The 12587-nt window shown below is 43.5% G+C and overlaps 1 long non-coding RNA gene across 1 annotated transcript in view; it reads left to right on the forward strand.

Moving 5' to 3' along the window:
• LOC139228205 (uncharacterized) overlaps positions 1-12284 on the forward strand; it is a 56122-nt gene extending 43838 nt beyond the window's left edge. Inside the window, exon 3 of the long non-coding RNA XR_011587523.1 lies at positions 11944-12284. This is a non-coding gene — a long non-coding RNA (uncharacterized lncRNA). The remainder of the gene's footprint in view (positions 1-11943) is intronic.
• Positions 12285-12587: the final 303 nt, after the last annotated feature.

A 12587-nucleotide genomic window follows, 5' to 3' on the forward strand; every position in this document is an offset into this window, starting at 1 on the left:
ATCTGTTTTTCCTGCTGGTCTTCCATTCCCTATCTGGCTGTGGACCCTTCACCTGCGGTAAGACCAACTCACTACACGTGCTACTCACGTCATTCTCAGCATCGTGGATGCTCCAGAGTGAATCCACCCTCAGCTCCAACTCCGCAACGTGGTCCGTCAGGAGCTGGAGGCGGATACACTTCCCGCACACGTAGTCGTCAGGAACACTGGAGTTGTCCCCGAGTTCCCACATGGTACAGGAAGAGCATAACACGCGACCGAGCTGTCCTGTCATGACTTAACCCTTAGATGGGCAACAACAATGCTAAAGTTTATTCACTGTTATCGAAGAGAAAAAAGAAAAACTACTCACCAATCACCAGCCAATCACTTACCCCCTTGGCTGTGACATCACCTTTCTGTTTCTTTCTACTTCTTTTTTGCCTTCTCCCTGTAGCTGCACAAGTACGCCTCTCGCTGCCGCTGGGCCTTTTATAGGCCTCCGACCCGGACTCGCACCTCACCAACTGCCGCCGCCTCTCGCTGCCGCTGGGCCTTTTATAGGCCTCTGACCCCGGACTTGCGCCTCACCAACTGCCGCCGCCTCTCGCTGCCGCTGGGCCTTTTATAGGCCTCCGACCCCAGACTCGCCCCTCACAGACGATATCCTGCTTGCATCAAACATGGAAGAACAGCATGAACAAGATTTACGAGCTTTGCTGGACCACCTTTGGCTGAAAGGACATAAAGCCAGCATCCACAAAGCACAAATATCCCAAGAAGAGGTTGTATACCTGGGACAAAAGATTTCACAAGGAAAGAGAACTTACCCAGGATAGAACTGCAGCCATTCGGACTGCTAAAAAACCCACCACTATTCAGGAACTAAGGTCTTTTTTGGGAATGTGTAACTTTAACAGAAATTGGATTGACTCCTTCACACAGCTTGCTCAGCCATTGAATGATATTTTAAAGGGGAAACGTGCCTCTAAAGAAGCCATTACCCTCACTAAGGAACAGCAAGAGGCCTTCCTGAGTTTGAAAAAGGCTTTGTGTTTGGCACCAGCTCTGGGAATCCCCGACAGTGGTAAGCCATTTACCCTGTTTGTCCATGAGAAAGAAGGATACATGACAGCTATACTGACACAAGAACATGGGGATCGGCAAAGACCTATTGGCTATTATTCGGCAAAACTGGATGCGGTAGCCCTCGGATGGGAAAGTTGCCTAAGAGCCATGGAAGCTACATGTCGAGCGGTAATGATCACTGCGGGTCTAGTCCTCGACCAAAAGCTGATTGTCAAGTGTCCCCACACCGTATACGCTTTGCTGTCTATGAATAGAATGTCTCAGGTGACAGCAGCTAGATGTACCCGCTGGACAGCAGTTTTGAAAGCTCCTAATCTCCACATCGTCCAGGCAAGCCCGGTTAACCCCGCAACTATGCTCCCGATGTCAGAATCGAGGGAGCAAGAGGAGGGAGAATGTGAAGAGCATGACTGCGTGGAGATTTTAAAAGAAACAGAAGAAGCAGCCTTAGCAGCAGAGGAGCCTCTACACAACCCAGACCTTATCCTGTTTACAGATGGTTCCTCCTTTGTTGACAATGGTACCAGAAAAGCAGGATGGGCAGTTACAACCTTATATGAGATAGTGGCAAAAGGATGTTTACCCTCAGGAACGTCAGCACAACAGATCGAGTTATGGGCCCTGTCAGAAGCATGTCGAATAGCAGAAGGACAGACAGCTAATGTCTACACAGATTCGCGTTCTGCTTTTGGAGTCGCTCACGACTTTGGTCGGTTATAGCGGAAAAGAGGATTCCTCACTGCTGCTGGTACACGTATCCGAAATGGAAAAGAAGTCCGAGACTTACTAGAGGCCATGCAATTACCTCAGGAAATGTCCATCCTGAAGTGTAAGGCCCATACCAAGGAAAATACCACAGAAACACAAGGAAGTGCTCTAGCCGACCAGGCAGCTAATGATGCCACCTCACAGGGCGTTCCCCCAGAAGAACCAACACAGATGTGCAGATTGAAAGCACTCAGGACTCTGACACGAGACCTTCAAACAATGCAAGGCGAGTGCTCCCGAGAGGAAAAATGGACATTGATTGAGGCAGGAATTAAGCTATGTGAAGATGGTGTCTGGAGACAAAGAGTTACCGACAAGCCAGTCACGCCACAAGCGCATATGCCTTTTTTAGCCCAACAGATCCACTCATGGGGACACTTGGCCTCACAACAGATGACGGCACGGTTCCAGAAAAGCTTGTGGGGTCGGGAATTTAAAAAACATGCCCAGCTGGTCGTAGACCGCTGTGTGATCTGCCAGAAAAATAATTCTGGACCCATCACGGTAATGCCCCAACTGGGGCCCCCTGCCCCTGTCGGACCATTCCAACATCTGCAGGTTGATTATAGATCTCTTCCTTCATGCCAAGGATACACTAACATTCTTGTCATGGTCGACAGATTCTCTAGATGGGTAGAAGCTGTCCCAATTCAAAGAGCCACAGCCAATCACACTGCAAAGGTCTTATGTAAGGATTACATTCCCCGATGGGGAGTCCCGAGTAGCATTGACTCAGATCAGGGAACACACTTCACAGGTGCTGTCTGCCAAGAAGTCTGTAGGTTACTGAACATTACGTGGGATTTACACTGTCCTTATCATTCACAATCATCAGGACAAGTAGAACGAAGGAATCGAACTCTGAAACAACGGCTTGCCAAATATCACCAAGAAGGAACACCATGGCCCCAGGCACTACCAATAGTGCTATGTAGCATTAGGGCAACCCCGAACAGAACTACAGGTCTAAGCCCATTTGAAATTATAACAGGAAGACCCATGTCGCTGCCAGGAACTATTGATTTAAGGAAAGCTGATGTTCACTTAATGAGTGACACTTTGTTATCATACTGTCAGAACCTAACCAATGTTATTAGTTCTGTTTCCCGACAGGTATCGGCAGCTTGGAGTAATCCACCCGAAGGAGGACACGACATCATCCCGGGAGTCTGGGTGTATGTGGAAAAAGTTGCATGAAGAACCTTTTGGGTGCCAAGTGGGAGGGACCTTATCAAGTGTTATTGACCACCCAGGCAGCTGTAAAAGTCCAAGGAAAGAAAGCCTGGATCCACGCTTCACACGTAAAACGAGCACCCGTAACTAAAGCTGAAATCTAATTACTTTTTGCCAAAATGTATAAATTTACTGTATTACTGATTGTAGGTATTCTAGGCATAGTCCTACTTCTTACTAGCTGACCCTCTGCACCAAAGGGAAATAGTAGGGTACATGTAAATACCTTTTTATATATGTCATACATTTATGCCAAACAAGGTAACATTTCTAGTTGTTGGGTGTGCGCGCATATTCCTATTCACTCCAAGGGAGGGATTCCCTTGAGGCCAGTTCCCTTGAATATCTCGGAAATGGCTGAGTGGAGAATTAATCAAAACAAAACAGGCAATGCGTTTCAGGATATGGAAAACTGGGCACGTAAATGAAAGTCAGCAGGTTACAATCTGACTACCTTTGAAGGGGGATACCAACCATGCTACAATAATTCCTAACGGCCTCCATTTTTTGTTATCACTAATACAACGGGAATAGGAAGACCGGGGGAATCGGTCTGTCTGATTAGAAACATCAAAGGAGGCCAAAATATGGGGTATAGTAACTGCTCCCGGAATTATAATATAATCAAGCCACGGAACCGTCCAAACTGGGCCGATGTAGGAATTTTTAACGTAACGGGGATTCTGAATAAAACAGATGGAAAAGCCTGGACAGGCCCCGGAGTGTTGATGACAAAGAAACAGCTAACCTTCATTGCCTATAATGGCACCTATTGGGTGTGTGGCCACAAGGCCTACCCTTGGCTGCCCCAGAATTGGACGGGATCCTGCTATTTAGCCTACATTGTGCCTTATATGTATCATATAAAGTCACTGTCGGAACATTTACACCGTCCTAAGAGAGCTATCACAGAAACAGAGAGGTTCTTTGCCATTCTGATCCCCAGGTATGGGACCGCCAGACTGGCAAGGGAATCCATTAACATGGCATCCATTGTGGAACGGTTAGCCAATGATACCTCAGAAGCCCTAGTTAAAATCAATGCAGAAATGGTAGCAATCCGCACAGAATAGACTGGCCCTTGACTACATCCTGGCTGAAAAGGGAGGTACTTGCACCCTACTCGGAACTGAGTGTTGCACATATATCCCAGATAGTTCCGAAGAAATTACCCACTTAGCGGAGCATATCCAAAAGGAGGTAGAAAAACTTAAGCAACCCCCATCATTCACTTTGTGGAGGGGAGCCACTGAATGGCTAGGTTCAATGGGAACTTCATTGGTGGAAGGTTTAATTCTATTTGTTGTAATTATTTTACTTTTATTTTGTTTGTTTATGTTGATTAAATGTTGTTGCAACCAGGCAGCTATAGCTGCTGTCCCGCATGTGAGACACCTTGCAGGTCCCAGCAGACCGTCTGTATGTGGCACAGGGGTATGTTATGCTTAAGGGAAGGTTGTTTACTGGTTGAATTAAGATATTGATTTGGATTAAATTGGAATAATGTTAATTAACCTACTAAAACAAGACTTCCATTGTGGTCACGATGGAACTCGGGTTGGTGTAAATTTGTGTGGAAGCTACGGACATGTGGCGAAACACATCAACAAATTTTAGAAGGAAACTCTATTAACATGTATGAAATTATTTTGTAGAATGTTTAACCAGTGATACCTGATGTTTTATGATTCAGTTTGTGAAAGAATCAAAGGGGGGATTGATAGAGAATTCAAACAGGCTGCATTTAGACAGGTTGAGAAAACACAGACTCCCATGTCTATGTGTGACTGAGCACATTGTATTAAGTCATCAATCAACTTGACATTTTCGGACCTTTGTGTAGCGAGCCAATTAAAGGTTAAAAGACTATCAAATGAGCCAATAAGTCAAAGAAGGCGAGTAATTTTCTGTAAATTGAACCAGGTATAAGTACAGCCATTTTGACCATGTGGTCTCAGAAGGACAAAGGCCTGGCTTAAAGCCAGAAGCTTGTTGCTGCTGTCAAAATAAAGTTACATTAAAACTACAACCGGAGTTCATATTTCATTGGAAATTAAGAGATCTAACAACCAGTCAGAAGTAGTTGAACAAAGATGTAGAAGAGAAATTGAGGACATAAATTTGGAAACAGATCATTGGTTAAAGCAACAGAATAATGATTTGCGGGCGACTGTTAGGGGACTATATGCGGTGGTCCAAGACGCTAACGAGGGAGATAATGTCCCATATTGAATATCAGAAACATGCAACAACTCCAAGAACAGTTGAGAGTTAAGAGAGATACAATTTGTGCAATGACCCAAGCTAGTGGTGATGGAGACGAGGTTGACAGGGAAGGGTTGGTAGAGGAGGCTGTGAACTATCATTCCCCGAGCTAAAACAATGACACAAGAAACCACTGCTGAGAATGAAGTAAATTGTGAAGGCTTGGATGAGGAAGGAGAAAAGGATGTCGCAGAAGTCAAAGACGCATTGAAGCAAAGCCAAAGTGTGTTCCAGGATATGAAGCCAGAGAGTGTCAGATGTAGTGGTTCTGGAATGTGAACCGGAAAAGGTACCAAAACTCTTGAATGGGTTCCCATACCCCATCTCTGTCACTATACCATTTTCTTCCACTAACAGAAAAAGGAGAAAACTTTTAAACAGGGGAGCCAATACAAGCCTGATAAATGGTCTTTGCCACATGAGATTTTAAATTGGTACATTGAGATAAGTAGGAAAAATCAGGGATTGGAAAATCAGATGAGAGAGGAAGGATAGATGATTTAAAACGGAGAAAATGTGAAGAGGGAATATTCCGTCTCTCTTCTACTCTCTTCCTGCATTACAACAGTGGCAACACTCCAAAAGTACTTTATTGGCTGTAAAGCACTTTGAGACTTCCGGTGGTCGTGAAAGGCGCTATATAACTCCAAGTCTTTTTTTTTTATTTGTTACTGTTGCAAGCTTCAGGGTTTTTCTGTAGTTTTTAGTGTACTGTTTACAGCTTCAGGTTGCAAGTGGCTCCATTTCATTTTTATTTATGAAACTGAAGCAGCATTAACACTTTGTAGTCCCAGGCAGGAGAATTTTACTCGTTGTGTGTTCGAAGCATAATACCACTTTTAAATGTACAATAAAAAGAGTCAAAAGCATTTGGAAAATTATTATACAGCTATGGGCCAATATCCTATTTTATATCTGAGGTTTGAGATCTAAATCATATATTTTCTTTTAAATTCAACAAACTTTCTTTAAACTGAGTTGAAATCTGCCTGAGTCTGGAGCTGCTATGATGAAGTTGACTCCGTTTTAAAATCATGTTGCGGCACATAGAGTTACTTCCACATTGGAACGTCTTTGACTCTGTGTTTTTACAGCCAACCAAGGGGGGAAGCTAGTCCGTAGCAAAGTTAGAAAGAGAGATGAGGTCCTGCAGGAAGATTTTAGGGAGCTAGGAAAGAGATTAAAAAGCAGGATCTCAAAGGTAGTAATCTCCAGATTACTCCTGGTACCACGTGCTAGTGAGTACAGAAACAGGAGGATAGAGCAGATGAATGCGTGGCTGGAGAGATAGTGCAGGAGGGAGGGCTTTAGATTTCTGAGACATTCGGACCATTTCTGGGACAGGTGGGACCTGTACAGGCCGGACGGGTTGCATCTCAACAGGGCCGGGATCAATATCCTCGCGGCGGGGGGTTTACTAGTGCTGTTAGGGATGGTTTAAACTATCTTGACAGCAGGATGTGCATCTTAGAGTAGATTCAGAAGCAGAAATGGAAGGCAGAAAATTATTAAGCGAGTTTGGAAGGAAGAGGAAACAAAGGTTAGAAAATAGACAAGGGAGTTTGTCAGTGTTAAATGATATATATTTCAATGCAAGGTGTCTGGGGAATAAGGCAGATGAGCTGAGAGCACAGATAGACACGTGAGGGTATGATATAACTATTACTGAGACATGGCTGAAAGAAGGGCAGGAATGACAGCTCAACATTCCTGGTTACAGGGTTTTCAGACAGGATAGAGAGGGGTTAAAAAAGGAGGGGGGGTCAAATTATTGATTTAAGAAACAAGTACAGCTGTGAGGAGGGATGATATGTTGGAAGTATCATCAAATAAGGCCATATGAACTGAAAATAACAAAAAAGGGGCGATCACACTGCTGGGAGTGTACTATAGACCCCCAAGCAGTCAGAGAGAGATAGAAGAGCAAATACGTAGGCAAATTTCTGAGAAGAGCAAAATCAATATGGCAGTAATAGTGGGGATTTCAACTACCCTAATATTAACTGGGATAGAATTAGTGTGAAAGGTATAGAGGGAGCAGAATTCTTAAAATTCATTCAAGAGAACCTTTTTAGCCAGTATGTAGCAAGCCCCACAAGGGAGGGGGTGGTTCTGGACTTAGTTTTAGAGAATGAAGCTGGGCAGGTGGAAGGGGTATCAGTGGGAGAGCACTTTGTTGCTAGTGATCATAATTCAGTTGGATTTAGGGTAGTTATGGAAAAGGTAAAAGATAGACCAGGAATAAAAGTTCTCAATTGGGGAAAAGCCAATTTTACTAAGATGAGTGCAGGGGTCAAATTAAAAAGGAAATTAGGAAAGCAAAGAGAGGACATGAAAATATTGGCAAGTAAAATCAAGGAGAACCCAAAGATGTTTTATAAATACATTAAGAGCAAGAGGATAAATAAATAAAGAGTAGGGCCTATTAGAGACCAAAAAGGTAACCTCTGTGCGGAGGTGGAAGATGTGGGTATGGTTATTAACGAATAATTTGCGTCTGTTTTCACAAATGAGAGGGGTGATGCAAACATTGCAATGAGGGAGGAGGAGTGTGAAATATTAGATGAAATAAACATCGTGAGAAAGGAAGTATTCAGGGGTTTAGCATCTTTGAATGTGGAAAAATCCCCAGGCCCAGATGAAATGTATCCCAGGCTATTAAGAGAAGAAAGAAAGATATAGCAGAGGTTCTGACCATCACTTTCCAATCCTCTCTGTCTACAGGTGTGGTGCCGGAGAACTGGAAGACTGTTAATATTGTAGCGCTGTTTTAAAAAAGAGAGAAAGGGATAGACTGAGTAATTATTGAGTGGTGGGAAAATTATTGGAAAAAATTCTGAGTGACAGGATAAATCTTCATTTAGAAAGACACAGATTAATCAAAGACAGTCAGCAAGGTAAGGTCGTGTCTGACTAACTTGACTGAATCTTTTGAGGAGGTAACGAGGAGGGTTGATGAGGTTAGTGTGTTTAATGTGGTGTATATGGATTTTAGCAAGGCTTTTGATGAGGTCCCACATGGCAGGCTGGTCACGAAAGTAAAAGCCCATGGGATCCAAGGCAAAGTGGCTAGTTGGATCCAAAATTGTCTCAGATGCAGGAAGGAAAGGGTAATGGTCGATGGATGTTTTTGTGACAGGAAGGCTATTTCCAGTGGGGTTTCCGCAGAGCTCAGTTATAGGTCCCTTGCCTTTTGTGGTATATATCAATGATTTAGACTTGAATGTAGGGGGTGTGATTAAGAGATTTGCAGATGGAACAAAAATTGGCTGTGTGGTTAATAATGAAGAAGAAAGCTGTAGACGGCAGGAAGATATCAATGGATTGGTCAGGTGGACAGAACAATGGCAAATGGAATTCAATCTGAAGAAGTGTGAGGTAATGCATTTGGGGTGGGCTAACAAGGGAAGGGAATAAAAAATAAATGGTGGGACATTGAGAAGTGTAGAGGAACAGAAGGGCCTTGGAGTGCATATCCACAGATCCCTGAAGGTAGCAGGCCAGGTAAATAAGGCATACGGGATAGTTGCCTGTATTAGCTGAGGCATAAAATATAAGAGCAGGGAGGTTATATTTGAACTGTATAAAACACTAGTTAGGCTACAGCTAGAGTACTGCATGCAGTTCTGGTCATCACATTACAGGAAAGATGTGATTGCACTAGAGAGGATAGAGGAGATTTATGAGGATGTTGCCTGGACTGGAGAACTTTAGCTATGTGGAAAGATTGGATAGGCTGGGGTTGTTTCCTTTCGAACAGAGGAGGCTGAGGGGAGATCTAATTGAGGTGTGTAAAATTATGAGGGGCCTGGATAGAGTGGATAGGAAGGCCCTATTTCCCTTAGCAGAGTGGTCAATAACCAGTGGGCATAGATTTAAAGTAACTGGTAGGAGGTTTAGAAGGGATTTGAGGAGAAATGTTTTCATCTAGGGGGTGGGGTGGGGACCTGGAACTCACTGCCTGAAAGGGTGGTAGAGGCAGAAACACTCATAGCATTTAAAAAGTACTTGCATATGCATTTGAAATGCCGTAACCTACAAGACTACGGACTAAGAGTTGGAAAGTGGGATTAGGCTGGATAGCTTTTTGTCGACAAGCAGGGACACGATGGTCCAAATGGCCTCCTTCTGTGCTGTAAATTTCTATGATTCTATGATTCAAAGTACCAAGTGTCTACGACGGTAGATATTTGAGACAATAGGTCAAGATTGTGTAGGGTGTTCTATTCATAAGAACATAAGAAATAGGAACAAGAGTAAGCCACCTGGCCCCTCGAGCCTACTCCGCCATTCAATAAGATCATGGCTGATCTGATCATGGACTCAGCTCCACTTCCCTGCCCGCTCCCCATAACCACTTATCGCTCAAAAATCTGTCCATCTCTGTCTTAAATATATTCAATGACACAACCTCCACAGCTCTCTGGGGCAGAGAATTCCACAGATTTACAACCCTCAGAAAATAAATTCATCCTCTTCTCAATTTTAAATGGGTGGCCCCTTATTCTGAGACTATGTCTCTTACTTTTAGTTTCCCCTATGAGTGGAAATATCCTCTTTGCATCTACTTTGTCAAGCCCCCTCATTATCTTACATGTATCAATAAGATCACCTCTCATTCTTCTGAACTCCAAAGCGTATAGGCCCAACCTAGTCAACCTATCTTCATAAATCAACCGCTCATCTGCGGAATCAACCTAGTGAACCTTCTCTGAACAGCCTCCAATGCAAGTATATCCTTGCTTAAATATGGAGATCAAAACTCTATGCAGTATCCCAGGTGTGGCCTCACCAATACCCTGTGTCCTACGCGGCATTCCCAAGTCTCCCCAAAAATGGAGGTGATAGAATAAATTATTTGTGCTTTCTCCATAGATGAAGCGAAATGCACAATGTGATGGTGTTTAGTATATACATTTCGTTTATTATTGGGGACTTTAATATGACAGGGGGCTTAGAAACTGTAAATGTGCCTGAAGTGAATAGCATCCAGCTTACAAAACTGATAAATGCGCACAAGAGACATGCAGATCAAATAGGAATAAGAGGTAGGGGTTGATAGATAACTTAACGGCGTAGAAACTAGACCAGAGGAGGGTTTCTTCAGGACGAGACAATTGCAGTCCGATGCTGTTGTGCGGACAAGTGTGATAACGGATATTCGCAGCAGGAGTGACATGTTCAGACTATAAAGCGTAATTGTGAACATACGCGGGGCCTAACTGGCCGATGCACCAATCTTAATCACAATCGATGAGTTACGTCAGGAAGAACGGTATACTGTCTATAACATGCACGACATTGCCAGGTATTTCACTCAGACGTAGAATACAATAAATGAGGTGCTGTACAAGGGAACGAGCGAACGAAGGGACGAGGAGGGGCAACCATTTGTACGGCAAACTGAGCACATGTGGCTTTGTCTACCGATCAAACACTTTTTTGATGCGAGATGAAGTCCCGGGTATTTTAAGAGGCTTGTTTGTCCTTTGGGATTCGAAGGGAAATGATGAAACAAATGCGAGGGTTGAAATTCCACCTGTATCAACAATCCGCCATCTGGGGTATGTTGTGTTCACCCAATGGGCCAAGTTAGGGATAACAATAAACCGCAATTTTCACGAGATAACTTTTGTGTGTTATTTACTCTATCCTTACTGTCGTGGGTGTTACGACCCAAGTATTTACCGAATTGGCAGAACCACATTCTGTGGGATACTGAGAGGGAGAAGTATATGAGGAAACGGTAAACTCGCCCAAGTTGATGGTGTGCGACAGGAAAATTGCATCATGGAAGATGCCCAATTTAGATTGTGTCAAGCAGGGGAACCAAGACTGATGCCGATGTGATGTTTTTGAGTTCTCTGGTCCAATATGTGGACTACCGTCTGATACCTATGATGACAATTCTTTCATTTGTCCAGTAAAGTTAACAATGGAAGGGAAGTAGGACTAAGGTCACTTATAATATGGCGCACACCTTTAAGTATCAGAACTTAACGTGTCCGACTACCCGACACCTGCCTCACCCCTCACTAGCCCACATTGTTGGGACTCACCTTATTACCCCCATTCTTGCCTAGGAGACTCCGAACGAAAGAGATGCTATCAGACCCATTAGTCCAATACCGTGCATTTCAGACTCTACAAATTGATGCTAAATTGGACCCATTCAATGGAACGAAAGGATAAGCAACCCATCACCATTACCAATAATAGGGAGATGGTGAAACATAACATAGACCAATGTTCATCTAAAGACGATTATGTTTTTAATTGAAGGTACACATCCAGAGTTCATTCTTACGCGTTTTGTGACAGTTCAAGGGTTTATTGTTATTATTGCCTTGATTATACGATGTGTGTTCGAGTGTATAAATCAGAGATTCGATAGACTCGATTCGCTTGTGGAGCATTGTTAAGAACTGGGATCTGTCTTTCTCCAATGTTGGAAGATAATACGCTATTGAATGATCTTGCACCTGTACTATAATTGTTTGATGAAGTATATAAACAGGTTCACGTGCATTTGGGCCAAGATCAGGCATCTTGTTCGGGGAGAACCAACATTAACAGAGATATTATCACGATTCATACTTGCCATTACAGGCACTGCAGAGTCCAGGATTGTTTTGAACCACAAACTACAGACGTTCGCTAAGAAAGCAACGGCAAGCAGACAGAAAACAGGAAAGGTCACTATAACAAAAAGTAACGATGACAGAGAGGCTCCTATTATGGGAGTCGGAAACCAGAAGACAAAATCTGCAAACGGTATAAAAAGAGAACGAATTGTGCTATCGGGAGAAGAGGCAACATAAAAACGACAAGGAAGAATTGCTTGGGTCCCCAGAGCAGCCGCACTCTGAACCCAGCTCCCAGCTGGCAGTGTTGTTTCGAGTTGCTGCTTATTGTTGTTCGGTAATCGAATAAAGTGTTTGGGAAACGTAGTACCAGTTTGTGTGGCTGTTGTCTTTGTTCAAGGTTAGAACTAGTAATCAGATTAATTCCGTAAACATAGGGACAATTTAATAATCTTCCAACTGCAGCTCTTTAAGCTCACCCCTATTTTCTGAAGATTGGGAGTCTAATGGGTGTTTCTGAGTTCACTCTCCAGCGAGAAACCCGTCTGCTGGATGTGTATAGAGCAGCCTCTGGCTCACACTGTATGATTGTTCCAATGAAGTTGTGAAATTACCCCGAGAGTCTCGATGCAAGTTATCAGCAATGTATAAATTCTTCTCTTGCTTGCA

The sequence above is a fragment of the Pristiophorus japonicus genome, chromosome 17 (genome assembly GCF_044704955.1).
Source record: "Pristiophorus japonicus isolate sPriJap1 chromosome 17, sPriJap1.hap1, whole genome shotgun sequence".
Taxonomy (NCBI): Eukaryota; Metazoa; Chordata; class Chondrichthyes; family Pristiophoridae; genus Pristiophorus; species Pristiophorus japonicus.